The sequence below is a fragment of the Cuculus canorus genome, chromosome 4, assembly GCF_017976375.1.
Source record: "Cuculus canorus isolate bCucCan1 chromosome 4, bCucCan1.pri, whole genome shotgun sequence".
NCBI lineage: Eukaryota > Metazoa > Chordata > Aves > Cuculiformes > Cuculidae > Cuculus > Cuculus canorus.
In genome coordinates, this window is record NC_071404.1 from 74,307,313 (window position 1) to 74,334,061 (window position 26,749).

The 26,749-nt window shown below is 41.1% G+C and overlaps 1 protein-coding gene across 26 annotated transcripts in view; it reads left to right on the top strand.

Annotated features, from left to right (window-relative positions):
* PRDM5 (PR/SET domain 5) overlaps positions 1-26,749 on the top strand; it is a 201,033-nt gene that overhangs the window by 104,624 nt on the left and 69,660 nt on the right. For 21 of the 26 annotated variants that reach the window (XR_008449528.1, XR_008449525.1, XR_008449529.1 and 18 more), the window contains exons 17-18: positions 3,231-3,412; positions 7,127-7,264. The gene's annotated coding sequence lies outside the window, so the exon portion shown is untranslated. Of the gene's footprint in view, positions 1-3,230; positions 3,413-7,126; positions 7,265-26,749 lie in introns of those variants that run through there. The other 5 variants (XR_008449508.1, XR_008449530.1, XR_008449535.1 and 2 more) reach the window with 1 other exon arrangement.

Sequence of the window (26,749 nt, forward strand, 5' to 3'; positions counted from 1 at the left end):
ACAACTGAAAATGAGCATACTGTGAATTTATCGTGTTTTTTTCTTGAACTAAGCAGAATGCATCCCCATTGAGCCTGATATTTCATGGCGCTCAACCTTTTACACTTGCTGCTTAGGTTTCTCCATGGACCTGCACTCATAATTAGGATGAAAGTAACAGGAAAAGGAATGCGAAGACCTCTTAGTTAGCTCTGGTTTGGAGAGGCCATAAAGTGAAACTCAATGCTGTGTAGATAAAGTAGTATTGGTGCTTGAAGCAGCAGAGCCTAGCTCTTGGCCTGAGATAGCAAACCTACTTTCCAAGTCATCTTAATTTGAGAAAGGGCTGTGATGCCTCAACTGTATGGTTTCCAGGTCCGAAAGGCGCTCAGCACATCATAGCTTTGGGTGTTTGCTTTGCAGTCCGTTCTGGAATGTGAATTCCCCTTGGTACCTCCTCCAAGGAAATTACAACATTGTCTGCTCCTAGAAGTAAAATGAGATTACATTGACAGTAAGATAGGTGCTTTCGCTTGAGTGCATATGGAGTACGGAATGGCTGATTCATTGCTTGTCTGTTCTGGATGTAACCATTTTATACCACTCCAAAATGAGTGTAAACTCCATGGTTCACACTGGGAGATTTTTAAGTGCGCTTCACTTTTGTATTTATGGCACTGTCTATGTGTCTGAGTTTAGTGGAGCTTCCAATGCAAAACAGCTCTGGCAGGCAGCCCAGTAAGGGATGGACTGGGATTCTTACTGCCTTGCACTGTACCCTAGTATCTAGTCCTGATGCACGCTGTACATATATGAACAGAAATGGTGAATGAAGACTGTAGTATTCTGTCCTTGCTTAAAATTGAGGGCTGCTGGGAACTTACGGGATATCTACATGCAATACCCGTCTTCTCAGATGTAACTGGCAGTTGAACTGGGGAGCTTTGTACCATATGGTTTGTAATTTGATTTATTTTTGATTATCAGCTCTGGTGATCTCTTAGAAAATCACTCTGAAGTAACTCAAAGTATTTCTCAGGAAATAAGTCCTTTGATATCTTCAAGGCATCCATGCTCAAGATGAACCGAGAAAGAAATTCCTTACATTCACTGGGGTCACTTTCTTTTTATTTTGAATGCAGGGAGAGCACAGTGCCTCCAAACTGGCTAAGGGTTACTGTGTGCAGAATATGTGTTCAGAAAGCAGAACTTTTCACCTATCAGCTGTCCCATCAGCTGGAATTCGGTGGCTACGAAGTCCATAACTTTATCATTCAGAGGGAGATGCCAACCTTGGCATAGGGTGATTTCTGGTCCAGGAGCCTTTACCCTCCAGTGTTCCTCCCCTCTAATCAGAAGCAGATCCTCCCATTGACTGTCCTGTGTACTCTTGCTCACATTCTTACATTAGTAGCATGTGCCAGGCAGTGAAAGCTTCATTTCCCATCATATCTTCAAAGAAGTCCGTGGGATTATCACCACCTGGTACCACTGTGCAGAACTCAGACTCTGTTTGAATCTGCAAGGTGAGATGTAGTAGAAAGTGAATGCAAATGTGAGTGACAATTGCAGGAGCAGATGCCTGCAAAAATGAGCCTTGCAGGTAGGATTTCCTGTCTCAGGATCCCTGTCTGGATATCTCAAGAATCTACAGTTTAGTCCATATTCTTCCTCTGTTTATTTTCCCACTTTTCTTAGTTTTATCTTTGTTTGGTCTGCCTGTGCTTCACTAATGCTTTTTGCTCTCTTGTTTTCAAATTGTTTTCATAACAAAAAAAACCCAAATTCAACAAACAAACAAACATTTGTATTTATTATAACCAATCTGAACATGCAGACTCTGATGCTGGCCAGGAGTATGCTTTGAGTGGGATTCAGTTGCCAAAGCATTAAATCCTGTTGTGCTCTGGAAGATGCCCTAGGGCAACTCACTAGAGCATGTGTTTGCCCAGAAGGGCAGGAGGTCCTGTCTCATTTATCAGCCTCAAGGAGACCTTTTCTTTTTTTGCACATGCCCTGAAGGCCGCTGCACTGGACACCAATGTTGACACAACTGAGTCTCACCTGCAGTGAAGCATTCATTGCTGTCTGTGCAAGTGTTGAGAGAAAGTTTCCTGATGAGTTTTTTTTGACACAAAATGGAGTTTTTATTTATTCTTTTGTGTGGTATGTGCCTTTCCTGTGGGCAGAATTCCCAACAAAAGCTTGATTGTTCAACTCATGGCACACACCTTGCCGGAGGGGAAGGAAACATTTTCTAACCAGTTTCACCAGCAGCAGCAGCTTGTGCTGTTTACTCCCATGCTCTGTTGTACACAGAAGCCTTACATTTATAATGGAATAGTCTGCTGTTTGGAGGATGGTTTCCACTGTTTGTGAATCCTACTTTTTACCAAAAGAATACACTATAGGAGCAAGTAGCAGAATAACAAGCTACAGCAGGAGTGTTTGTGTTCGTGTCATAACCCTAAATTGTTGTAATACAATTTATCTGGAAATGGAATAATAGTGTTGTGTTTTCTTGGTGATGTCAAAGTAGTAAGAAGGTGAAGAGAACTTGAATGCATTAAAATGAAAGACAATATATTCCTGGAAGAATATGGAACAAACTGCTGTTCTGGCCCCTTCTTTTTGTGCTCTGCCTTGCCTTGTGCGGTCTTTGTGGAGAGTACATAAGGGCTTATTTAGAACTGCAACCATCATTCCTGTGATCATCTCCACATGGGGGCAGAGGTCGGTCGGTCGGTCTGCCTGTCATTTTCACTGGGTGAGGGTATTCAGTTTGAAAAGATCTGGGTAACAGTTTGTGTTTCTGGGATTTCTTAATGTGGTTTTGGTGGCTCATGCTTCTCTCCTGTCACTGAGGAAGGGACTTTTCAAAAGTGCTCTGTTGGCCAGAATTAGTTCCTATTAAAGACATCAAGGATGCTCTTCTGGGTGTGATGGAAATTGATATTGGACAATAATAATCAGTCTTTTTAAAAAATCTTATAATTTGTTATTTTATAGAGCGCAAGTAGAGGAGTGGAAATGAAATACTTGAGGTACAGGCATCCTGTCAGTAGCTGCTAAGAAAACCTGTGTTCCTCTGTACTGAAGAATGGGGGCACCAGTGTGTGCTTGACAGGTTTTGTGGCTGGGCAAGAATGGAGGAGAAAGGGAAACAGAGTGTAGAATATATGCTGAGAACATGGATTCTTCTCTCAAAGAAGAATATCACAGTTATTCTTTGTTTTGTTACTTATCTACAGGTATTCTTGATTGCAGTATTCTCTTGTCACCATCGTGTTATAACTTCCCCATCTGTGACTATGATTTATTCCACGGGATGCTTACGCAGCGTCATGCATGGTTGAAAAATACTGATGTCACGTGTTCAACATATAAATAAAGGCTGTTGGTGGGAGAAGTCCACCTAAGTCAACTAGAACAGGTAAAGTACAGAAAAGATCTGAAAGTATTTTGTGTTCCCTCCCAGTCACATCATCCTCGCTGCGACATTGATTGTAGCTCGTCTGATTGCCTGCAGATCACACGAGCAGTATTTTACCTGTGGAATTAAACATAGCATGGACAAAATATGCATGAGTAGTGCCTGTCCCCAAGAAGTTAAAAGGAAAGGAAGTAGACATCCTTGAAGCATTCACGGGGCAACATTTATATCCCTCTGTTACATCAGTGCCCTTTAGATAGTTCCTTCAAGCTCTTTGGCTATTGTTAGCCCCAGGCAGAATCCTTTTGAACTGCTACAGGATCTTCTAAGGGCCATTCAATACTATCAAATGCTTTTCTAGCAACCTGTGATAGGACAGTTGAAGAATATTCAGATGATCAGGCCTCAGGCAGTAAGTTATTCCTTGAACATTGTTTTTAACACCCCAGTGCAGTCTGCCAGCTACGAGGCTTTGCTACCTTTTGAATTGTGATTAGGAAAGCTGTTAGCTGATATGCTTTCCTGTTTTATCTATTTTGGGAGCCGTGTAGCCAGATGAGTTTTCAAATTGGCTTGGACAGTGCTAGTATTGAAGTATTGCTCCTACAGCTATTCTAGTATCATCAGTATTTGTCCGTGATATTGCTCTTTAGCACAGCATTTCATTTCTAGCTTATCTGTTTGGTTTTTTTTCCTAGCTTCTCTCTCTATAACAATATATATCTCAGCTGTTTCATTCATGTTATTGAGTTAGGAAAGTGGGATATTTATCAGTCTATATTAGTTGATTTCCTACTAAAAGGATAAGGGAAGAGTTTTACTTGTTTCAGCTTTGTGCCTACAGATGTTTTTATTAATCAAGTTACTCTTTCAGGAATATTTTTCTGTCTTTGTCTGCTGCCCTGAAAGGAAAGAAGTGATGCTGAATTTCAGATTTGCTCAGTCACATTTATCTTGTAACAAGTTTCTGCACTTGATTGGAAGTTGCTGTGACAAATGAGTAAAAGAGGGAGAGATAATTGCTACTTTGCAATAATGAAAAATGTAATTGCAGAGTCAGTGCTACTGGCTAAATAAGCCAGAAGAGAGCCAAAAAAAAAATGTGCTAATGCTGCAGAGTTTGGTTCTAGATGCCAAAATGGAATTTGATTTTCCCCATTGGTATTCTAGTATAGTATTCTAATCCCATCTCGTTTCAGAAAGTGCTGTGGCATTTTGATTGTTTTTTGAAATACTGCATTTCCTCTGCATTTCCCTAAGCTAAGCAGAGTTTCTGGGGAACGATGCAAGGTCCTTATTGGAGAACGTTGTCCCCAAGTCCCAAACTGTTCCTCTGCTTACAAAAGTGAGCAGGGCATGCTCTGGCACCTAGGTCTCTTTTCATTAGGCGTTATGCAAGTGAAACATTTATTTTGACAGGAAAAAAAATGAAATCTGAAATCCATATCTGACCACCTCTAGCTGCAGCTGTTGCTCCTTGCTTAGGTTTGCGAAGCTTGTTGTATCTGACTGAAGCCTGGAGCTATTTAATGCAGAAGTGGTCAGGATTATCTTCACCACAGCGTGGCTAAGCTGGGAAGTGGAGAATGAGTTTGTCATCTGTCTCCTGGATGGCTTGCTCTGGGGAGTTCCTGGAGTCCCAGCAGGGCTTTAAATCTTACTTGCTTTGGTGACAGCTCTGTCTGTTAGCAGTGGTGGCAGTCTCTGGGAAGCATTCCTTCATGCTCACAGGGTCTGTTTCTTCCCTGTGGTTAATTGCATGAAATGATTTAAGTACTAAAGCAGAGTTCAGCAAGGAAACACGCACCTTTTAAAGAAGAACAGAACATTCACTCGTTATTTATACTGATCCACTGTGAGAACTCTTAATGAAAAATTAAAGGAGATGTATCTTAGAACAATGTAGCCCATGGCTTTTGCGGTGACTTGTGAGCACAGAGCATATTTGGGATGGGATTGTTGTGACAGTTGTGACTTGCAAGGCAACAGAGTGACCAACATTTGGGAAAAGAGATTTCTGTCTCCTTTGACCCTAAACTGCTTCACACACTCCCAGGGACTGCAGATCTGGGGCTTACAACAGGTGGTTCAGGATATTCCCACAGCAGAGCGTCAAGTAAAGAGGAAGATGGATAATTGCATTCATGCTGTTGGCCCCAAAGTCCAGAGTTGTTACAGACTGTGAAGCAATGCAAAAAAAATAGTTGACCACAATGGATGGGTAGCAGTAACAAGGTGAAATTGCATTGTGCCCTTTTCACAGTACTGAGAGCATGTTTTAAATATTCCACTCTTAAATCGTTTTCTTAGGGGTAAATGAAAAATCAGGGAATCCTTAGGGGTCTGGTAAATGTTAATTCAGCTACTTAGCTGGGGTTGAACAAGCCACACAAATCTGAGGAGGACTGTCTTCGTTTGTTTATGTTTTAAAGTTCATGTTTTCTCCCACTTGCTGTTGTCATTTTATTGAATCTATTCAACCAAGAAATAAATAAGAACTGTGTGCAGCTGGAAGCATTTGCAGGTGGGTTCTGTGTTACAAGGGGGAATATACGCTGTGGAGTATTTGTGAGAGGGGATATATGCCAACATGCAGAAGTAAGGAGTACACCTATGGCCTTAAACTCAGCCAGGAGCTCCTAGTGAAATCCCAGAATACACCTGAAGGAGTGGAATGTGCTCTGAAAGTGATGCTTCATCGTCGTCATGTGTCAGTACTGCTCACGCCTCTCCTCCAAGTTCAGTTTTCAAGGAGGCAGGAAATGTAGAGCGACAGTGCACTGAGGAATGCCTTGCCACCTCTCAAGCCACATGGCAAGATTTCTGCTGAAGAATTGATCTGTTTTGCTTCTAATCCTCTATATGTAGAGCTGGGAGACACATCCAAAGGGTATTACAGAGCACAGCATCAAAAGAAACCTGTGATGTGTTGGCTCTACAAGCTTCTTCTAGGGGATTTTACAGAAACCATAGCTTCATATCGCAGTGCACATGTCTAAATAAGTATTAAAGACAAGCATTTTGCCTAAGATATGCTATGGTACGGCAGCAAGGTTGTTAATTCATTTGCCCCTGGCAAAAGCATTTCATAGCTGTAGTCATCATCTCCAATTATTTGTTATAGTCTCTTTGACTTTTTTGAGTATTGTTTATCCAACAGTATTTACACAGAAGCTCATTTGTGAGAGGTTTTAGCATTTTTAGAGGTTGAAGATGGTCTGTGTTTAACATATATGCAAATTATTCCAGAAAGTGAGGGCAAGACACACAGATCAAAATGGGCTATAAACTGCTGCTGAGTTCACAACAGGGAGCTGGACTTACATGGGTTTTAGTACTGCAGATTCCTCCCCAATCCTTTTCATTCCCCTGTAGCTATTTCCAGCAAAAACGCATCTTATTTCCTCTTGCTGAGACAGACCTAAGCGTTCCCTTTCTTTGAGACCATCCAGGTTCCCTTAGGCAGACACCCAGGAATGTGTAAGTGAAAGTAGGGAATAAAAAGAAAAATACGATGGCTGCAAAGAGTAATCCTGCATTTGTAACCAACAGAAAATAGAGGCAAATATAAAATGTCTTCTGAGTGTAAAAACTTGTTATTTACTCATGATAGATATTTGCACATGTACATATTTGACAGATAAATATTTGATTTGCACTTCATATATGCGTACTACTAAAAGATGGGTATACTTCTATCTTGTCTTGCAACAGGTACTGCTTGGTGGAGATGACAGATGGGTAAATAGCTGATTCTGTCCTCAGAAAGAGAATTCTTGGATGTTTTTATGCTCCCTCAAGAGAAAATGAAGCATTCTTGTTCCTGCCTTGAACGTCCTGTGAAAGGAAAAGGTAATCTTTCTAGAGTGTGTAAGTTCTCATTTTGTTACGGAATATGATGAGGGCCTTGTTCAATTCTGTAACTGCCTCTCTTCTGCCAGCAAATCCCAGAATGTCCCTTAAATGTTTTCAGAAATTAACCTCATGGCCTAGCTTCCTGCATTTCCCTCTGGAGGTCAAATGGCTGCAGGATAGTTCTTTAGGTAGCAAAGAAGAAGAGTTGCCAGAATCACAGCTGTGCATATACCCTGTGCTCTGCGTGCAGAACACTTGAAACGGTACTCAGGGTTTGCAAGGATTGGTTTAAGTGGATCGAATGTATTAATAGCTCAAACCATTGTAGTGAGGATTGCCAGCCTGGGAAAACATTGGATGTTATCCTGATGGGGCTGCAGCTGGTCACTGATCATAACGTGGCCCAGTTTTGAAGGTCAGTCTATCAAATCTGAAAATTGTGTAGGATGAATATCAGCTAGAATGAGGCTGCCCTGGGAGGTGATTGAGTCCCCATCCCTGGAGGGATTTAAAAGGTGGATAGATGAGGTGCTTAGGGATATGATTTAGTAGTGGACAAGTACAGTTGGTCTCAAAGATCTCAAAGGTCTTTTCCAACCTAGTGATTCTATGATTCTGTTCTGTAATTCCAAAGGGCTTGACAAGTGTGGAGAAATCTGCCACTAAGAGTTTTGGTATTGATCTGGTATAAATGAACCTTTCCATGTAGCTGATTTGTTTATGGACAAGAGATTATCTGGAGGCAAAAAGTAGGGAGAACTTTAAAACAGCAAGATTGCCATTTTGAATTTTGTGTGCAGAAAGGAAAAATGAGGCTTTTCCTCAGTCTTGTTTGCTGGCTTGGGTTTAAGAAGGATTGCTTTTTTCATAAATTCATCTGTGACCTGGAAGGGCCATGGTGACAAAGATTCTAAGGTTGTCCATGGAGTCATTCAAACCCCAGGGCAATGTTTGTTCTGTCTCTAATGAAGGCCAAGCTATTGGATTTTAACATAATCCCTGCTATAAACCTAGTGCTTTGTCTCTTTAAAACCATCGGTTTAGGGTGTAGTGCCATTGTGTTCCTTCAGAAGTCTTTACAACTGAAACACTTCCAGAAAGTGAGAAATGAAATTTCCTGCTTGAGAAGTACTGGGAGATAAAATCTGCCTTATTTCCTGTTTATCTTCAAGTATCCTACCGTTAGATAAAGTATGCCAAATGCACTTTAGCTGGTAATATTTGCATCGTGAACTCTTAAATGAGAGTTTTAATTCATCACCCTCTGATGAATTCTTTCACTGCTGCTTTTGCTGAATTCTTTTTCAGTTTGGTCCAGTGGGAGGTGTCGCCCTGCCCATGGCAGAGAGTTTGGAACTGGATGATCTTTAAGGTCCCTTCCACCCCAAACCACTTTATGATTCCAGGATTCTATTTTATGTACATTATTTTACAAGCAGCTTTGTATATCAGATTAAAAAGCCACGTTGTGACAACAAGAAATGCAGGTGCAATAAGCAGTTCAGATTTATGGTAACTCCAGGCACACTCCTGTTGCCTGGTCATTCCTTATGCTAATGTGTTCCTTGTCTGACGTGAAGAGCAAACTTTCTGAGAAGGGAATGTATCTCCCCTGTCCAAACGAGTAGCACTGCAATGACTTTGTAATTAGCAGCAAACATTAGAGCAATTGAGTGGTGCTGGAATTGCAATTTTTGGATGCATACCTAAGTGCCTCATTGTGTAAGAAATGTCGTGAAGGTGATGTTCTCCTTCTAGCATGTTTCTGCCTTGAAACGATTCGGCAAAAGTGAAAGTGTGAAGTAGTGTCACAAAATGAGTCAAAAAATGGTAAAATGATTCAGTTACTGAACTGCATGAAAGTCACTGCATGAAAGTGAAAAGGGTTTTTATTTCCCCCCAAGCTGAAGAATTTGTGGGATTGTCTAAAACTATTTCTCTAGTTGTGATTTTGTGAAGCAGGTGTGTAAAGCAGATAAATTAATCCTCAAAACAATTAGCGAATACATTGCTTCAGCAGGCACAACAGTGGGAGAAAGGAACAGTTTTTCTATGACAGTGATACTTCTGAAATACAGTATGTGCAGTTGTAAGATTTTCATAATCAGTAGTTATTAACATTTCTGAAGTGGCTGCAGCAACTGGCTTGGCTCTAATGTAATATACTCTTTGAAATGACAGTGTTTTGTAATCCCGTCCTTTGGTGATGAATATTTGCACGTTTTCTTGGACTCGTTCCAGTAATTTACAAGGAGATGCTTTGTAGAGTGTGGAAAACCCCAGAAAATTCCTTGGCTGGGTTTACACAGACAAATAAACCTTCAATTCAAAGATAGGATACATGCTATTCCTGGTTTGAGCACTGCACCTTCAGCACATGTGACCTTGCTGTTTGACGATCTGGCGCAATGCCACAGCATAATTCAATCATCCACTCAAACCCGTGATTCTTTCATGTGGAAAACAATAAAAAGCGTATGGCATCAATTATACTTCGCTATTTCTCTGAGAATTCAAGCGCTAGAAATAAAAAACACTGTCTGAAGACTTTGAATTTCCATTAACCGGAAACAGTTGGTATAGATTATTTTTACTGAAACTGCTCTACCAGTCCTGGGTAATAAAAGAAAAAAATAACATTGGCATTTGATTGACTTCATAGGTGCAAAACGTGTCATGCTCAGAGGGAGCATAAAATTCGGGGTCGGGCGGTGGAATCATTTTATTGAGTATCATATTTGTCATGGATAAGCTTGGAAGAATGAGTTTCCTGTTGCCTTTTCTACTGCGTTTCTACAGAGCACGGTGATTTACGTGATCAAATATACTGGATAATGAACTTGATGAATAGCTACAGTAAAAGGAGGTAAGAAGGGAGGCATCTAGAGTAGTAAGACTTTTGGAAGAAATCAGAGCTGAGCTATTCAAAGAAACAGTTTTACTTGCAATGTATTTCTAAAGCGTGGCTTGGATCTGGGTTTTAGACATTTTAGAGCTGTGTGTGTTTTGGTGCCGTGCTCTCCTAGGGAGTGCTTTCATTGCAACTGACCGTACAGAAGTCAGTCACTGTGCAAAGAGGGTGCTTTTGTTTCTTTGTTCTGTAGTTCAAGATAGAATTACTCTGCAGAATCTAGAGTAGTTATGATGTGGCAACATCTCCAGTCATTTACAATCAAACTTAGATTACACTGCGTTTGTCTTAATGCCTAAAGTTTGTCTTTATTGCTTACTGCCACATTTGGTAAATAGCATTTTTTACTCTCATTTCTCTGATGGAGGCAACTCTATAAAAGTAGTAGTGTGTACTCAAACAGAAACTTAAATTGAGCAGGGAGTAGCTCTCACATAGAAACTAAGCACAATGCATGTGGTATTACTATATAGGTGAAGCAGCAAGCAAGGCAATGCTCTTTAACCAGAAACTAAAATAAGAAAGCAAGTTAACTTCCCAACTTCTAGATTTTGTACATGAGGGATAGACTCTTGTTCAAGTTAAATATCACTTGAATCAGTAGAGTTGCTTCTGTGATAAAATACTCCTAACATTAGGAGTTTATGTGCTTGTAGATTTACAGCGTAGGTTTATAAATTAGTACTTTCTGTTTTTAGTCTGGAACTGGGAGCAGAAATTGGCCTTCAAACTTGGTATAAGTCTTGTTGAATGCACTAATAGAGAAGGTGAATAAGTCAGTAAGCGAGAACGAAGTTCAGAAACAGGTGTAGAAGTTCAGAATGGTGAAAACAGCAGTGGAGAGAAAAGAAACAACATTGCAGTGGAACTACAGCAAATTCCTCACTTTCACAGGTATCAGTGACCAGGCAGAATTTAGCGACAGATGAAAAGCTTCAGCCCATGTCCTGTTTTCCCTTGATGCTGGCTGAAAGTCCAGCCCATTATCTGGGGTTTGTTATCACTGAAGGCTGGTGCTCGGCTGTCCAAATGCATGATTTTGGCCTGATGTCACTTCCAGGAGAGCTGTGATTTGAATAGTGACAAAAAAGCACCTTCCCAGTGAATCCTTCTGCAGCTTATTCCCTTTTGCGCTGTGAATAAGACATCAGACCTTGCCAAAATGAGACTTCTAGGCTGGTGCCCATAGTGTGACTTTGTTCCTTTAGTGCTGGTTGATTAAAGGTGGGTGTGTAGTTGCTCCCAATGCTTACATATGAAGCAAATTCAAGCAACACCCATCTGAATTATGATCCTGAGGTCCTGAGCCTGCTTGTCCAACCAGTTATTTCTGGGTATCCCCAAGAACTGAAAGGACATGGATAACTCACCTGAGAGCAGTTCTGCTCTGTACTGTCCCTTATTTGGGTCTGTTAACGCCCATGGCCACCTGTATCACCAGGCAGGGTCGTTGCCCTAACGTGCTTTCACTTAACTGGGCGGTCACAAAGGTCTAAGGACTCTTCATCTTCCCTCTTCTGGGAGATGGGTAACAGTGGTCTGATGGGAAGAAGTGATTTTTCTCTTTGAGGTATTTGGTAATAGAGCAGTTTCATAAAATTATGTGTAAATTACATCTATTTTCTGCAAACAGTACTGATGGCCCAATATACAAATGTGTTCACTAGCGTTTAGTGATATTATGAAAATCATAACTGCTTTGGAAAACATGAAGATTTCTCTTCATGAGATAGAATCTGGGAGTTAAACTGCCATGTTTTTTCCAGGCCTCTTTCATTAGAGAGACTGATGACTGTTACTACAGATATCCCACAGAGTATTCAGTTCTGCTGGAAGGAGGGCGAAAACAACATGCCAGAAGCTATGCAAGAGAGATGATGCACGTTGTTCTAATTTTATGAGGCTGTAGATCTTGGGAAAAGGAGAGATTTATAATGCCACTCCCTACAATAATTAAGAAAGTGTGTGTCTGATTTATGTATCTGTAGTGGGGAGATGGGGTAATTTACTGAAAATATCACAGTAAACAGAATCTCTGAAAAAATAACCATTCTGCATAATCTGTGTTTCCTCAAGATACCTTGCAAAACTCCACCAGTCATGAGATAAAAGTTTATTCTTCAAGTTGAAAAATCACTTGCTTTGTTTTGGTAGTCAGCCATTGTTTTTTTTTTTTTGTTTACAGCAAATCGAAGCTAGCTAGAAATACACATTGTGTTCCATGAAAAGCAACTCTGGTAAGCTATCAGCATAATGTTTTGTAAATCATAGAATCACTAGGAGAAAAGACCTTTGAGACCATCAAGTCCAACCGTACCTGTCTGCTACTAAATCATATTTCTAAGCACTTCATCTACCTGTCTTTTAAATACCTCCAGGGATGGGGATTCAACCACCTCCCTGGGCAGCCTCTGCTAGTGCCTGAGAACCATTTTGGTGGAGAAATTTTTCCTAATGTCTAATCTGAACCTGCCCTGGTGCAACTTGAAGCCATTCCCTCTAAATCCTGTTGCTTGTCACTTGGGAGAACAGGCCCAACACCCACCTTGCTACAACCTCCTTTCAGGGTGTTGTAGAGAGCAATGAGGTCTCCCCCTCAGCCTCCTTTTCTCCAGGCTAAACAGGCCCAGGTCCTTCAGCTGCTCCTTATAAGATGTATTCTCCAGCCCCTTCACTACCTTCATTGCCCTCCTCTAGACATGCTTGCATTCTGAATGAGAACAGAAATTAGGTTGTGTTTTCCAGCTGTGGTAATTGGAAGGGGGAAGATTTACATTAGACATTAAGAAGAAATTCTTCACGCTGAGGCTGGTGAGGCACTGGCACAGGTTGCCCAGGGAAGCTGTGGCTGCCCCATCCCTGGAGGTGTTCAAGGCCAGGTTGGATGGGGCCTTCAGAGCAGCCTGTGGTGGGAGGTGTCCCTGCCCATGGCAGGGGGAGTTGGAGCTGGATTGTCTTTAAGGTCTCTTCCAACCCAAACCGTTCTGTGATTCTACTAATGATACAAGAAGATGGAAACCACTAGAAACGAGTTTCCCGACTGTATAGGTTTTACTGAACAGGACAAAAGCATCATACCAAATTGATTGATTGATGCATGCCAAAACTCAGACCTTGAATTACTTGCCACAGGGTTGCTTTGGCCAGAAGCTCAGAGGAGCAGACTTTGAGGAAAGTGTGTATAAGAGGCAGTGACCCCACACCCCCCTAGATCAGAACTTGGGGGAAACGAGAAGCTCTTGGCCTTGAACAAAATGAATGTAATTGGTCTCATCTTGGGAGGAAGAACTGTTTTTGCTGGAATATTTCCTCCTTAACTTGGCAAACAGCAGTATGTTATGATAAAAACTTGGAAGACAGTAGGCTGTCTGTGGCTGTTGCCCATCTTCAATATGATCCATCTTGAATACCACAGCATTTTTTCTTCGCAAGATAGCAGGGTTGCAAATAGGATTTTTTTCTGACATTAAAATGGTTCCATATTTTATCCCCAGAGCAAGTTACCTCTTGAGCCAAGAAAGCTTCGGTTTGGGTGCGTGGAGCCAGGCACACGTTGCTTTTGACTGCATTTGCCAGGATTTGGCATATATATTTCTGTCTCACTCTTTCGCCTCCAGTTGCAGCTTTTCCTATTCTTACATTTGCATGTGAAAGGTGCTCTGGGTCTCTTGTTGATATTCTGCACCTTAGACAGTTTTATAATAATGTATAAAATGTATAAAAGAGGCTTCGTGGCATAACAGATTATCCTAACGATGCTGTCACAGCTGATCCGCCAGTGACAGCTGCACAGGAGGTCTTTGTATCTTTATATGTTTAGCCATAACTTCAGAGCACCTTTGTTTCTCTGCTCCTAAGAGAAAGGGATGTGTGTTATGGTCTCTTGTCACTGTTGCTCTCTTCTGAAAGATTCTCAGGGGTATGTGAAGTCAAGACGTGTGTAGAGAGGAACAATGTGAGAAGTGTTGTAAAAGGATGGAAGCAGAGTGTTGGAGAAGGCTTTGGTTTAACATGCTAATGAGTCAAGTATTTGCAATTTCAACAAAATTTATTTTTATTCCCCTGATTGAAAAGGAGAGGTTTAACTTTAAGTTAAAGATTTTGGGCATCATGATCTACATCCAACAGCAGACATTGTGTTGGAGAACAGGACTCTTGGCTTTCAGGCCAGTAAGTATCTGCTGTGCCCACAGAGATAGTGAAGGATGTGTGATGACATCTCTTATTGATAGAATAGTAGAATCACAGAATGATTTGGGTTGGACGGGACCTTAAAGATTATCCAGTTCCAACCCCGGTACCATGGGCAGGGACACCTCCCACCAGACCAGGTTTCTCAAGGTCCTATCCAGCCTGTCCTTGAATGCTTCCAGGGATGGGGTATCCACAACTTCCCTGGGCAACCTGTGCCAGGGCCTCACCACCCTCATGGTGAAGAATTCCTTCCTAGTATCTAAAATTGCTTCTGGGTAACTTCTAGTATGAAGGTTAATCCTAATCCCAGTGTGACAGACAAGTCCTTCTGGCAGGTTCCTTAAGCTACACTCTTTTATCTGACAGTAGAAATGGCAGAGGAGGAGAGCTTAGAGAACAAGAGTTTTGGGATAGTCCACCATGCCAAGACTGCAGAGCTCGATTCAGCTGATTTACAGCTGTTCTCTCTTTTGCTCCCTTGTAATTGATGACTAGGTTTCATTTTAGTCATCTGTATTTAGTTGTTCTAAGGCACTGTTGAGGGAAAAGCATCTCCCCCAAGAATAGATCTCCAAGGAATGCTCGTGGTGTGAAACACTATATTTATCAAACAAATTAGTACGGTGGCAAAGTGAATCAATGCTGAGTATAAAAACATGCAGTTTTTGTAAAGTATATGCTACACTAAGTACCAAGATGATATGGTGCATCTCTGCACCCTCTTTTTATCTTGAATATTACAATCATATTTGTTAGTTGTTGCATTTAGAAACTGAAAGGAGGATCACATATAGTATTGGGTCTCATGATTGTCTCAAGCCAACCACAAAACCTAAATATATTTACAGATTAAAAAGCAGGGGAAAATAGCTCTTAAAATGTATTTGCAACAATAAATTCCACTCTCTGGTCTCAAAATGCAGTTAATTGCATCTAAAATGGCAGAGTGACCCATGTTCATCATTGAGTGATAAATAGGATGGATGTGAACTCCTGAAATGTACACGACGCTGTGACAAAACGCACCTGCACCACTGTTAGGTGAAAACAGACAAGCTTTCCAAGAGCTGAATCTGAAAATGCCACTTTTGAAAACCAATGAGACAATAGTAGTAAAAATGCCATTATCATTTGAATTGAATCAGAGTCCTACACCAAAAGTGATAGATTTATTAAACTCTCAGGATTTCAGTCCTTATAACTGTATAAAGTAATTCCAGACTCAAAAATGGCAAATGCAGTTCAGTGTTAATTGTAAACAGATACAGTAAGCTGGAACAATTCATTGAAAGTTATGCCCGTGTTGAATTATATCCTTTTTATGTTATGTGCCATGTTATGGAAAGAAAGAAAACATAATTAGATCTGTACTTTTAGACTCAAATGACTTCTGCAAATGAAAATGCACTCACAGAATGACATGGCGTGACTTATTCCTGTGCAGAACTGCTCATGCGAATATAAACACAGTTACCCAAGTATCTCAACTATCTAAACAGTTTGATGTGCCTCTATGTACACCTTCTCTCTGAATTTCAACTGCAGACACAAAATTGCAGGCTCTGACTGGTGCAAAATACAGGTCCCAATTATTCTGCAAATGAGACTGCTGAGCTGAAGGCAGATTTAAATAATAGAATGGTTGGCATCCAACTCTGTCCTCTTGTATGTCACTTAGTTTGATTCTCAACTCTTCAGAGTAGCAAGAAATTAATACCAATTAGTATTCAGTGTTCAGTGTGTACCTCAAAAGACCAGTAGGTAAAGCCTGAAGGATCCAGACAGTAATATGGTGCAAGCAACTGTTCGAGCTCCTCCACTACCTTATTTTTTTAACATGTAACCTGTGTTTGTTTCTGGAAGATAAGATCTGGGTTCAATTACATTCTTGGACAACCCATGTGAAATACAAAATGCTGGGGTAGGGGGGTGTACTTCAGGGAGAAAAATATTCAGGTGAACTTCCTTTTGTATGTTTGGAGAAGCGTAGGACTTAAATTTCTCTGAAACATAAGCTGACTTTTTTCCTCGCCACAGAGAATCTGTGAGTAATTAGTATCCAAAAAGTAATAAATAATATAGCCCGGAGAAGAGGAGGCTGAGGGGAGACCTTATCACTGTCTACAGCTGCCTGAAAGGAGATTGTAGTGAGGTGGGTCTTGGTCTTTTCTCAATCACCCAAGTGATTGGTGATAGGATGAGAGGGAATGGCCTCAAGTTCCACCAGGGCAGATTCAGATTAGATATTAGGAAAAAATTCTTCACCCAAAAGGGTTATCGGGTGCTGGCAGAGGCTGCCCAGGGAGGTGGTTGAGTCCACATCCCTGGGGTTACTTAAAAGGTGGGTAGATCAAGTGCTCAGAGATACGGTTTAGTAGTGGACAGGTACGGTTGGACTAGATGCTCTCAAAGGTCCTTTCCAACCCAGCAGTTCTGTGATTCTATATGCAAGTATTTAGTGCACAGTATTTCAGAACATATGGCACTTGTCCTCCTGTCTCATGTTTGAAAAGCTGTACAAAAAATGAATTTAAATGAGAATTCTTGAACATACCTGTATCACTCTGAAAAATGTGTTTTCCAAAATTTCTGGGGGATAGTAAAGCGCCTGTGAGTACCTATAGGCTGCAGAACTGCCCCAGCTAGTGGGTGAAACTCCTAGGTACCCAGGACGGGCAAGCACAGAAATCTTCCTGTGTCCTTAGATGCGCAAAAGGTATCTGTGCTATGCCCAACAGTCTCTCTTTGCTCAGCAAGAGCAAACTTACTGTGTCAGCCTGCAGCTTGAAATGATACAGGTTTGGCCTGCCAGGTCTTCAGCCCTTTCTTGTGTTAGAGGTTTGCCAGGAAAAATTATAAACAGTTTCAGCCAGAGAAGCATGTGTTCTATGCAAATGAGAGCAAATAGTTCTGGTGTTAATCATCTCACTTGTCATTGAGCAAAACAAAGCTTTTGAAGCTCATTCAGAAATGTCCATCACATCCAAATGCAAGCTGTGCTGGCTCTGCTCACCTGTGTGGTGTTATTCTCATATGCACACATGAATAGGATTGCCTTGACTCGAGATCTAACAAATATATCCTGATTTAGTGCAAGTCAGTTGGAAAACAGTATTGAATCCAGACTTCTTGGTTCGTTTTGGAAGTAACTTGCTGGATGAATGTACCAAAACTTTAGAAACTTCAGTGGTCATTAATGGAAAACTGCCCTTGCGGTATGTAATAATGAGCCATACTTTTAGCTCTGAGGCTTCCTGGCTCTGATACAACTGCCCAGTCTACTGCTTTTATCATCTTTAGTATCCTGGGCTGCATCAAAAGAAGCCTGTCCAGCAGGTCAAGGGAGGTGATTCCTCCCCTCTACTTCTCTCTCGTGAGACCCCACCTGAAGTCCCATGTCTGGTTGTGGAATCCCATATCTGGTTCTCGAATCCCCAACATAAGAAGGATATGGAGGAGGAATGGCTTTAAGTTGGAAAGGGGAAGATTTAGATTAGACATTGGAAGAAATTCTTCACACTGAGGGTGGTGAGGCAGTGGCCCAGGTTGCCCAGGGAAGCTGTGGCTGCCCCATCCCTGGAGGTGTTCAAGGTCAGGCTGGATGGGGCTTGGAGCAGCCTGGTCTGGTGGGAGGCGTCCCTGATCCCTGCCTATGGATGATCTTCAAGGTCCCTTTTTGATATATGAAACAAACACAATTTAAAAAGTAAAGAATGTTCTTTCTGAAGATTGTAGAATTTTATATGTCCGTCGCTCTTTCCCTTTAGGAAGCCTGAAGCGTTTGAGTAGCTTTAAATAGCAGTGCTTAGTATCTGTCACTGTACCTATCACTATATCATTGTTAGGGTTTGTATGTTTGGTTAGTAACACATGCTTATTCACCTGATGAGCACCATGCTTTAATTTCATTTAATAAGTATATTTAAGAGTCAGAGTGATCTTCATTAACCAGAATAATTTAACTTTGCAAGTAGAATTAATTAAGGTGAAGACTGTCAAATGAAATGTGAAAAATAATCAGTGGTTCTCAGTAAGGGATAATAGCAAGATTTTTTTTGTTTATCAGTTTTGTTTTGGTCCCAGCATCAAATTTTAAGAAGTGTTACATGTTCAGAACATTCGTTTTAATACATTTGATCTCATCTGGCACCATGCAAATAAATAAAACCCTTTAGTCTTCTTTTGACAACCAGTAATTAAGAGTGCAAACTAAATACTGAAAAAAAGAGCTTTAAGAATAGGTAGCTAATTTTGGCATACATCAGGAGCTTGATGAAATATGCAACACTTAAAAGATCAACTAAGGCTGTCTCTGTTAGAATGAATAAGTGTTTCCAAGAACTGACTCAGTCCTGATAGAATTTGGGGAGATTTGAGAAAGCAGATAAAGGAAGAGGAAAGAAGAAGGAGGACCCGGAGAACTGTAGTCATCAGAAGATTGATTACTTTCAGTTGCCATGCAGACTGTTCTGCGTGGGGAATCTAACCATTACTGTTGCTGTGTTTAGGTCTTTGCTTTTTTTTTTGTACATCAAAGTACTACACCCAGAGTTGTGCAGCTCATCGCCTGTGTGCCTGTGCTACAGCACCTACTTCGGTATCTAAACCTGTTAACTAGGGTCTAGTGGAATATGATTAGGCAGCAAACTTGTCTAACTGTTACATAGATGTCAGCTAGAATGGTTTTTCAGGTAGGGACCTTAGGATGCTTTTAAAATCTAGTTCCTTAATGACTTGGAACACAGCCAGTGGGAATGGTGGTACAGAGCACTGGTGGAGCAAATCCAGATGGAGATGGGTTTGAAATGACTCGGATTGTGAAAGTGAGGATAGTGGATAAATTGGTGAGATGGTTTTAAGTAGATGCATGAAATTCAATGCACAAATGCGAATTATGACAGTGGAGAAGGAGAAATAGAATGCATGAGTGTAAAAAAGGAACTGTGTAGGGTGGTGATAATGCTGTGGAGAAGTGTGGGAAGGAGTTTTTAATGGGTAAGAAAAAGAGTCAAGTGAGTGATGCTGTTGAAAAAAAAATTAATTTTGAAGTGTGTTAATAAATATATGATTTGTCACACTGTACCTGTAGCTGTGCTCGGTACAGTGCTAGGAAGCTTAGTGAGAATGTGGTGTATGTGCACATTTAAGATGAAGGAGTTAGAACTCACATGAGTGTCGGGGCAATAAGGGGCTTAGAAAAACTGGAGGGTTTTGGTTTGTTTTATAGAGAATAAGACTTGGTCCAGCTTTTCACTTGTGATAGAGCTGGGTGTAAAGGAGGATGGTGCTGACTGATTGTATGTGTTCCCTAGGGAGAGGGCAAGAAGCAGTTGGCAAGAAAAAGACATTTTTATGTCTGGAAGAGCTGGTCTTCTGAAATGTGCAGGTGTTCAAGGGGGCTATGGAGATTTTTAAAAACAAACTGGACAACTATCTCCCAGCACTGCTGGGATATACTTCCCATGACTGGGGAAACTGCTTGGCACCTTCTCTCTGCTCGCAAACCTGCTTTCTTCCAAGGGTGAGCAGGGCATGGAGGAAGGCAGTAGGCACTCGTTAGGAGTGCACTTGCTTTACGGTATTGTCTCAGCCAAGGACTCAAAGTCTGGCCTAAAACACTCCAATACAATAAAAATTAAATAATAGTCATAAGATAAAAGGAAATGTAGGTTAAAACACAGATGCATGTTGGACTAGTACAGACATTGGGGACTGGAACATAATTTTGCCAATACAAAACATTGGCTGTGTTTCAAATCAGGAAAATGGTTCCTTCTTAAATGTGCAGTTTCTACACGATGGCAGCATCGTTTGCTTTCTGGATTTCCCTTGTGTTACATTTTCAGGATTGTGGTAAACAAAAGGGTCGTCATAAACTGTTCAAGGAACATTGTGGAGATTGGAGACACCATCCTGACTGCCTACAATTAAATCCAAGAAATAGAAGTCTTACCCTTTCCAAGTCAGTCTTGGGCGGTGAGCCCAATGAAGTAATTTTCCTTTGATAATGAAGCCAGTCCTGGATGTATGAATAGATGTGATGACTGAGTGCTGTGGGGTTGTTTTTCAGTTTATGGATTTTGTTCTGGCTTGAGGCTATACGGTATGTTATGCTACCCATCAGACTTGGCTCCAGAGTCAAGCTTGAAGAACGCTGCTCTTCTTTTGCCAACTTCTTCAACCTACATTCACTCAGCCTACAACAGCTTGTCAGCTCTACTGAAAAGAGCCAAACAAGATTTACCGGAATGTTTCTTCCCCTCTCCCTTGCAAAAGACAGAGCATTTCTTGAATCCCATTGGGCAGAAGTTGTGTGGTGCATGGCCAACAGCTCTGTTGATATCTCTTGTGTTCAGAAGAGGCAGCCTGCTCCTGTTAACCATTGAGTGCTGAAGAGGAGCCAGGAAGAAAACTATTCCTTCTCGTGGAGTTACAGGAATGTTCTGTTCATAATACATCTATGTTTTTATGGGCTTTAGCAAGCTAAATACAGAGGGAGATGTAATTTCCACCATTATGCTGTGGTGAAGAGAAACAGCACGCCGAAGATCACAGAATGAAGGACTACTGAACCGCACAGGAGGACAGAAAAGTTAGGAATAACATCCTCCAAAGGCATCCATGCAACATGTGGCATCATTGTCTGATAACAATCTGAGAAGAATGCTCTTTAGAAGCGTGCTCAGGATGGCCCATAAAATTTTACGGGAAGAGTGCATTTCAAGGTGAGGTTGCTCTGAGCGCGCAGCCAGCAGCAGAACAGCAGCACCAGCAAGGGGAATGACCACGAACAGTAAAAGCAAACCTGGCATCTGTGTTTACCGAAAAAAATCACTACACTTAGCTTTTCACAACTTAGATATCTCAGCGTGCCTGTGGAGGACCATATGAAGCTAGCTCTACCAGCATCCCATCAATTAATCCCTGGCAATTTAGCTTGATCACTCTTACGTACATTGTACACTCTTCAGGGTTAAGATGTTTTAATTTCTCTAGTAAAGGAAAGCAAATCACAGCTCTCCTCCCCTTTTGTAGTTTCCAATTCTCAGAACCCATCACATACTGGTTTTGCTGTTGTGCATTTTAGCACAACAAAGTACCCAGTGGTTCATTTTATGTAAGCATAAATACTTAGATTCCAGTGTGCTGAGTGAGTTGATGGCACAGCAGAGGCTGCATCTGGCTACTCTGGCCATGCCAGCGATGAACAGAAGAACAGGGAGTGGTGAAAGAGCATGACAATAATCGTGCTATAATAAAAGCATGATCGTCATCATGCAGACCTAGACCATTATTGCAGCTCTAAAATTAGGGACATCATCATAATAAAAGCCTCCTAGTCAAACTTAACGTAGATTCTTCTAGAAGAGCTGCAGATGCTTTCACCCCACAAACTGTGTTGCCTGGACAAATCTTCAGGACCTGGATTTATCTGCCTTGCTCGCTAGCCACAACAACCCATGTGGCTGGGCAGGCTTTTGTGTTGTGGCCAGACAACACTACAACTCATCTCTCCTTCTCTCTTTCCGTTCTCTCTCTGCCTCTCTTCCCTCCTCCCAGCCTCAGTTGCACTGAGGCTTTTCTTTCAGGTTCTGCTGCCAAATTTTCTGCTTCTCTCCTGTTGGGCGTTCCGCTTGGAAATTGCCAGAGTTCTCTTTTCTTCTGTTTACTTTTCATTTTTTTCTCCTTGTCTCTAGTCTTTCCTCTTCCATTTCCCATTAAATCCTTTTTTTGTCTCCCTTTTTTTTCACCCCTGTTGCCATCTTCTGCAGCTTTTGCCTACGAGGTCCTGTAATTCATTAGTCTAACTGTGACGTTTCCTTTTGCTTTGACTAATGTAGATTGCCTTTCAGAGCAAACGTCAATGCAGTTTGTGCTTCCAGGTAACAAGTATTATGCCTCCATATAAAAACCTTGAGAGATTTATATCCTGTAAAAGCAAAGAGGTGTGAATTGATTTGAATATTTTCAAACAGTATTTGCTCAAAATTAAATTATTTTTTTCATAGACTTCATAAATTATAGTGAAGAACTATTGGTAGAGGAAAGAAATTATTTTAGAAGTAAAGTTTTCTGCAGTATTTATACATTGGGCTTCTTTTCACAAATGAGTAGGGGGCTTTGAAGTGTTCTGTTAAGCTGAGAGCAATTACAGCATGAGAAATTATGTCCTCTCTGTAAATGCTGAGATATGTGTATTTTTAATACCAACTACACTGTTATCAAAACGCTCTCTATCAGTTGTTGAAAACAACTTTCTCCATATTTGAGTAATGTTTTGTATTCATTTATTTATTCAGGATGAGGAATAGCAGGAACATGAGAGATTTTCCTGGGAACGCATCCAAGAAGTGCTGGTGTAGGCTTTCTAGTTAATCAGTTTGTCAAAAGGAGCACTTTTTCCAGCGTGCAACATTATTCACTTAATTTTTCATTAGGCCTTTTCATGTAATTACTATTAAGGCAAGGATCTGTGATGTGGAAATGTAATTTATGCCAGATCACTTGAAAGTCCTGACTTTTCATCTGTGCAGCAGCAAACTGAACTATAGGCCCTGCGCGTTGCTAACCCAAGCTGAGCGAAGGCGGTTGAACTGCACAGAACACCACACACGTACTGTGATCTTCCTTAAAGCTTGCACTCTGCTTATACATCACAAGCGAGTGTTACTCATAAAGGATTTGAAGTCCCCAAGCATATGTGTCCGCTTCCACCATTAAAGTGGATTCAGGTGCTTGGCATGGCTGTCTCCAGGCAGACTTTCCTTAAATAATTGATGGCTGCAGTCCTGCTGCCCATGGTTCTCGGTCTGGTTGTGCTCACTTTGTGTTTACAGGGCTTTTGAATGCGCCGCTGGCTGACAGAACACATGGTAGGGCTCTCACACTTTCTTATATTCATGTGATCTGTTTTGATCTTTTCAGGTGACAAATTATGCAAAATGAGGTTTTTTACGCCTTCTGTGATATGAGAAATTCATGTGTCAACCACAGTTGTCCTGAAAACATTGTATAACCTTGAGAGATGTGAGGCACTGGGATTTGATTGCCAGAAGACGTCAAATGAAAAAAGGAGAAAGACACCTTAGAGAAGTTAACCTTTCAGATAGTTAAGTGTGAAGAAACGTGTTGTGTTTTGAGTTACCTGTTTTCTTAAGAGATAGCTATAGTGCTCCTACATGGTGTTGCACTCGAAATCATTACAGGCGGAAGGCAGCGTATCACATGAGTCGAACCAAGAATTTACCCTTAGCCTAGTTAATATTTTGTTACTTCAGTCAAATGTTCTCATTCTTTGCAATTAATATTGGGGTTTAGTGGCTGTTGCAATGTTATGACTCTGTTTTTTGGATGAAGTTTGTTGTGTTTGAAAACTGTTTCAGGACTTTCAAATGGAATTAACCATTTTTTTATTACAGCTGTGTTAAGTACTGTGTAGTGCTTTTCAGTTGCAGTTGCAGCAGGGGAATTGCAAGTAATGTTTTATGTAAAAAAAAGAATAGCTGCTCTGTGTATTGGAGCTCCTTCTAGAGTAAAGGTAATTTGTCAGTCTTAAATGTTTTACTAATTTAATTGATATTTACAGTTTTCAGAATTGCTTTGGAAATTCTCTGCTGCAGCTCTGAAATTTCGAGGGCAAAACGAAAAATTATTTGGAGACTGAGGGAACTGAATTGTGAAAAGGATTTGTGGAGACTAAGTATTTCCCAAACAGTGGAATATGAGTTCAATCTGCATAGTATTTGAAGTTATGAGTGCTTAAGTCAAAGGAGAAGACTAATGTTAGATCAACCTTGGGAACAGGTGGTTGTGTTTGTTGCAGTTGGGCGGCATGCTTTGAACCTCCCCTTATGGAGCTCTTGTGAGGAATCTGGGAGAACCCATTGTTTTAAACAAGGTGTTCTGTTTTCCTGAAGACTAAAACATGTACGGTGCTTTTTGCTTTCACGTGCTTGGAACTACTTGGGTGATTTTGAAGCTGTCTTGTGCTTGAAAGCTTGAAAAATGCTGGTTTTGTCAGGATGCTGCACACTTGTGACCCCCATTGATTTCAGTGATTTGCAGTCTCAGTCTCATCCTGTACCAGCTCTTCTGCAAGCTTGATGTCATCTCTTTAACCAGAGGAAGCACTTGTTGCCTACTAGTAAGGAACCTTGTCTCTTTTTACATCTGTGCTCCCTCAATCCATGTAATGGTCTGAAGTACTAAATCGTTTGACCCCACAGTTAAAGACAGCTTTACTTCACACAAGGTAAGGCCCAGTTTCGTAGACAGGTCCCTGAATTCTGTACACCTCTGGCACTATGACATAGATGTTGTGTGCCAGCATTGTTTAAATTTTAAAAAACTGAGTTCCTTTATGTATTTTGAAAGCAGAAAATACAGCACAGTAGCTTGCTCTGTATTTTTTTTCTTCGTTTGCTTACCATGCTCCGGATCATGCTTAATACTCCGGATCATTTATTCTCTTCAAAGCTAACTTAAGAGTTTTCATTTGTGTGATTCTCAGTATGCTAAAGGCTGTTGCATTAACACAACCTGGTATATGCATTCAGAAATGGTCCAGTAGGTATAGTTTACTTTCACTGGTTATTATTTCAGGTGTGTTTACAAAGAGGAGAAAAAAGAAATTACTTTGGTTTATAGTTGGTACAGAACTGCCGGGTTCTGCTAGTAAGTTGGAGCACGTGCTTTGTAAGGGTGAAAACCTGGAGACCCCAGAGCTTGATTTTACCGCAGTCTTGAAGACCAGAGAGCTAGAAAACCTATTCCCCAGTCCTTATGTGATCATTTTATATCCTGAAGTAAGTAAAGTTGTAATTATCTTATTACTTTATTTTGCATAAGTGACTGTGATCACCTTTTGGAATGGTGATTGTGTGCATGGACCAATATTGATGAATTTCCTTCAGTTAGGGGGACAACACGGTGCAGCAGGCAGCACCATGAATAAGATAAGGATGGTCTTTGGAAGGGAAACACAGTTTCTAGTTAAGGAAACATTATTTGGTAACAAATGAATGCATTATAGCAGATTTTTTTTTCATCATCAGATGCTGTACTTTGGGTTTTGTGGTTTGTTTTCTTTATAAGATATCACAGAGACTAATCCTAAGGAGTACAATATTGACATTTATGGAATGCAATTGGCAGACAAGCATGGTTTGTGTGCGTTTTGAAGTTTTCCCTTTGTCTTGTGCATGTTTTTGGTGAGTATATGACTATTTGCTGCCCTGAAAAGCTGTTAAGTGTGTGAGGCTTGAGTGCTTTCCTGCCAGGAGGGGGGTCTCTAATTGAATGGCTTCCACATGGACAGCAGTTCCACAGCTTGAAACGTACCAGACTTCTGTCCCTTAATTTACTGTGGGACCAGGATTTTACTACATTCATATTGCTGCCGCCTTTTGTGTTTGGGTTTTGCTGTGGGTTTGTTTTTTGTTTAAAATGAACATTTAATGACTTTTTTAAGGCTACAATCAATTGAAGTTAATAATTTTTTTTTTCTTCTCTGCTCTTCCCTCTTCAGTGAGAGTATACCAGAGAATCAAACTAAATTGTAGCTGATATGCCATCCTAATTCCTGGTTTGCACTGTACTTTGACAAAAGTATTGCATAGGATGGGTCACAAACTTCATTCCTTATGTTTGCGACAGTGCTTTCATAAAGGGCAGGTCTCAGCGGGTGTAACATGGTCCCATTCACTGTCTTTCTGGAGAGCTCATGAGTGCAAGATGTGGTGCTCTTGGAAAACCCATAAGAATGGGAGGAAGGCTATGAACAGGCAGTGTTTCGCTGGGACAAATACTGAATATATGTTTTAATCCTGCAAACATATTTGGAATGTGAAGGGGAATAAATTTGTGTGTGACTGATTCTGCCAGGGAGGAAGAGGGCTTATCCTGGGAGAAGAGACAGAGAGGAGACCTCATTGTGGTGTACAGCTTCCTCACAAGGGGAGAAAGAGCAAGCTCTGAGCTCTTCTCTCTGGTGACCAGTGAGAGGACCTGAGAGAATGGCAGGAGGATGCACCGGGGGAGGGTTAGGTTGGATATTAGGAAAAGGCTCTTCCCTCAGAGGGTGGTGGAGCCCTGGAGCTGCTCCCAGGGAAGCAGTCATGGCACCAAGCCTGGCAATATTGCAGAAGCATTTGGCCAACACCCTTAGACATACAGTGTGAATATTGGGGTTCTCCTGTGCAGAGACAGGAGTTGCATTGGATGATCCCTGTTTATCCCTTCCCACTCAGGACATTCTGTGATTCTATGAAAACAAGATTCCCTTCACAAGCCCATTTCAGTCATCGCTCAACACAGCACAGAGAAGAGTCATTAAAAGACACTTTTGTGTCTTGTGTGAGCTCTCAGTGGGGAAAGAC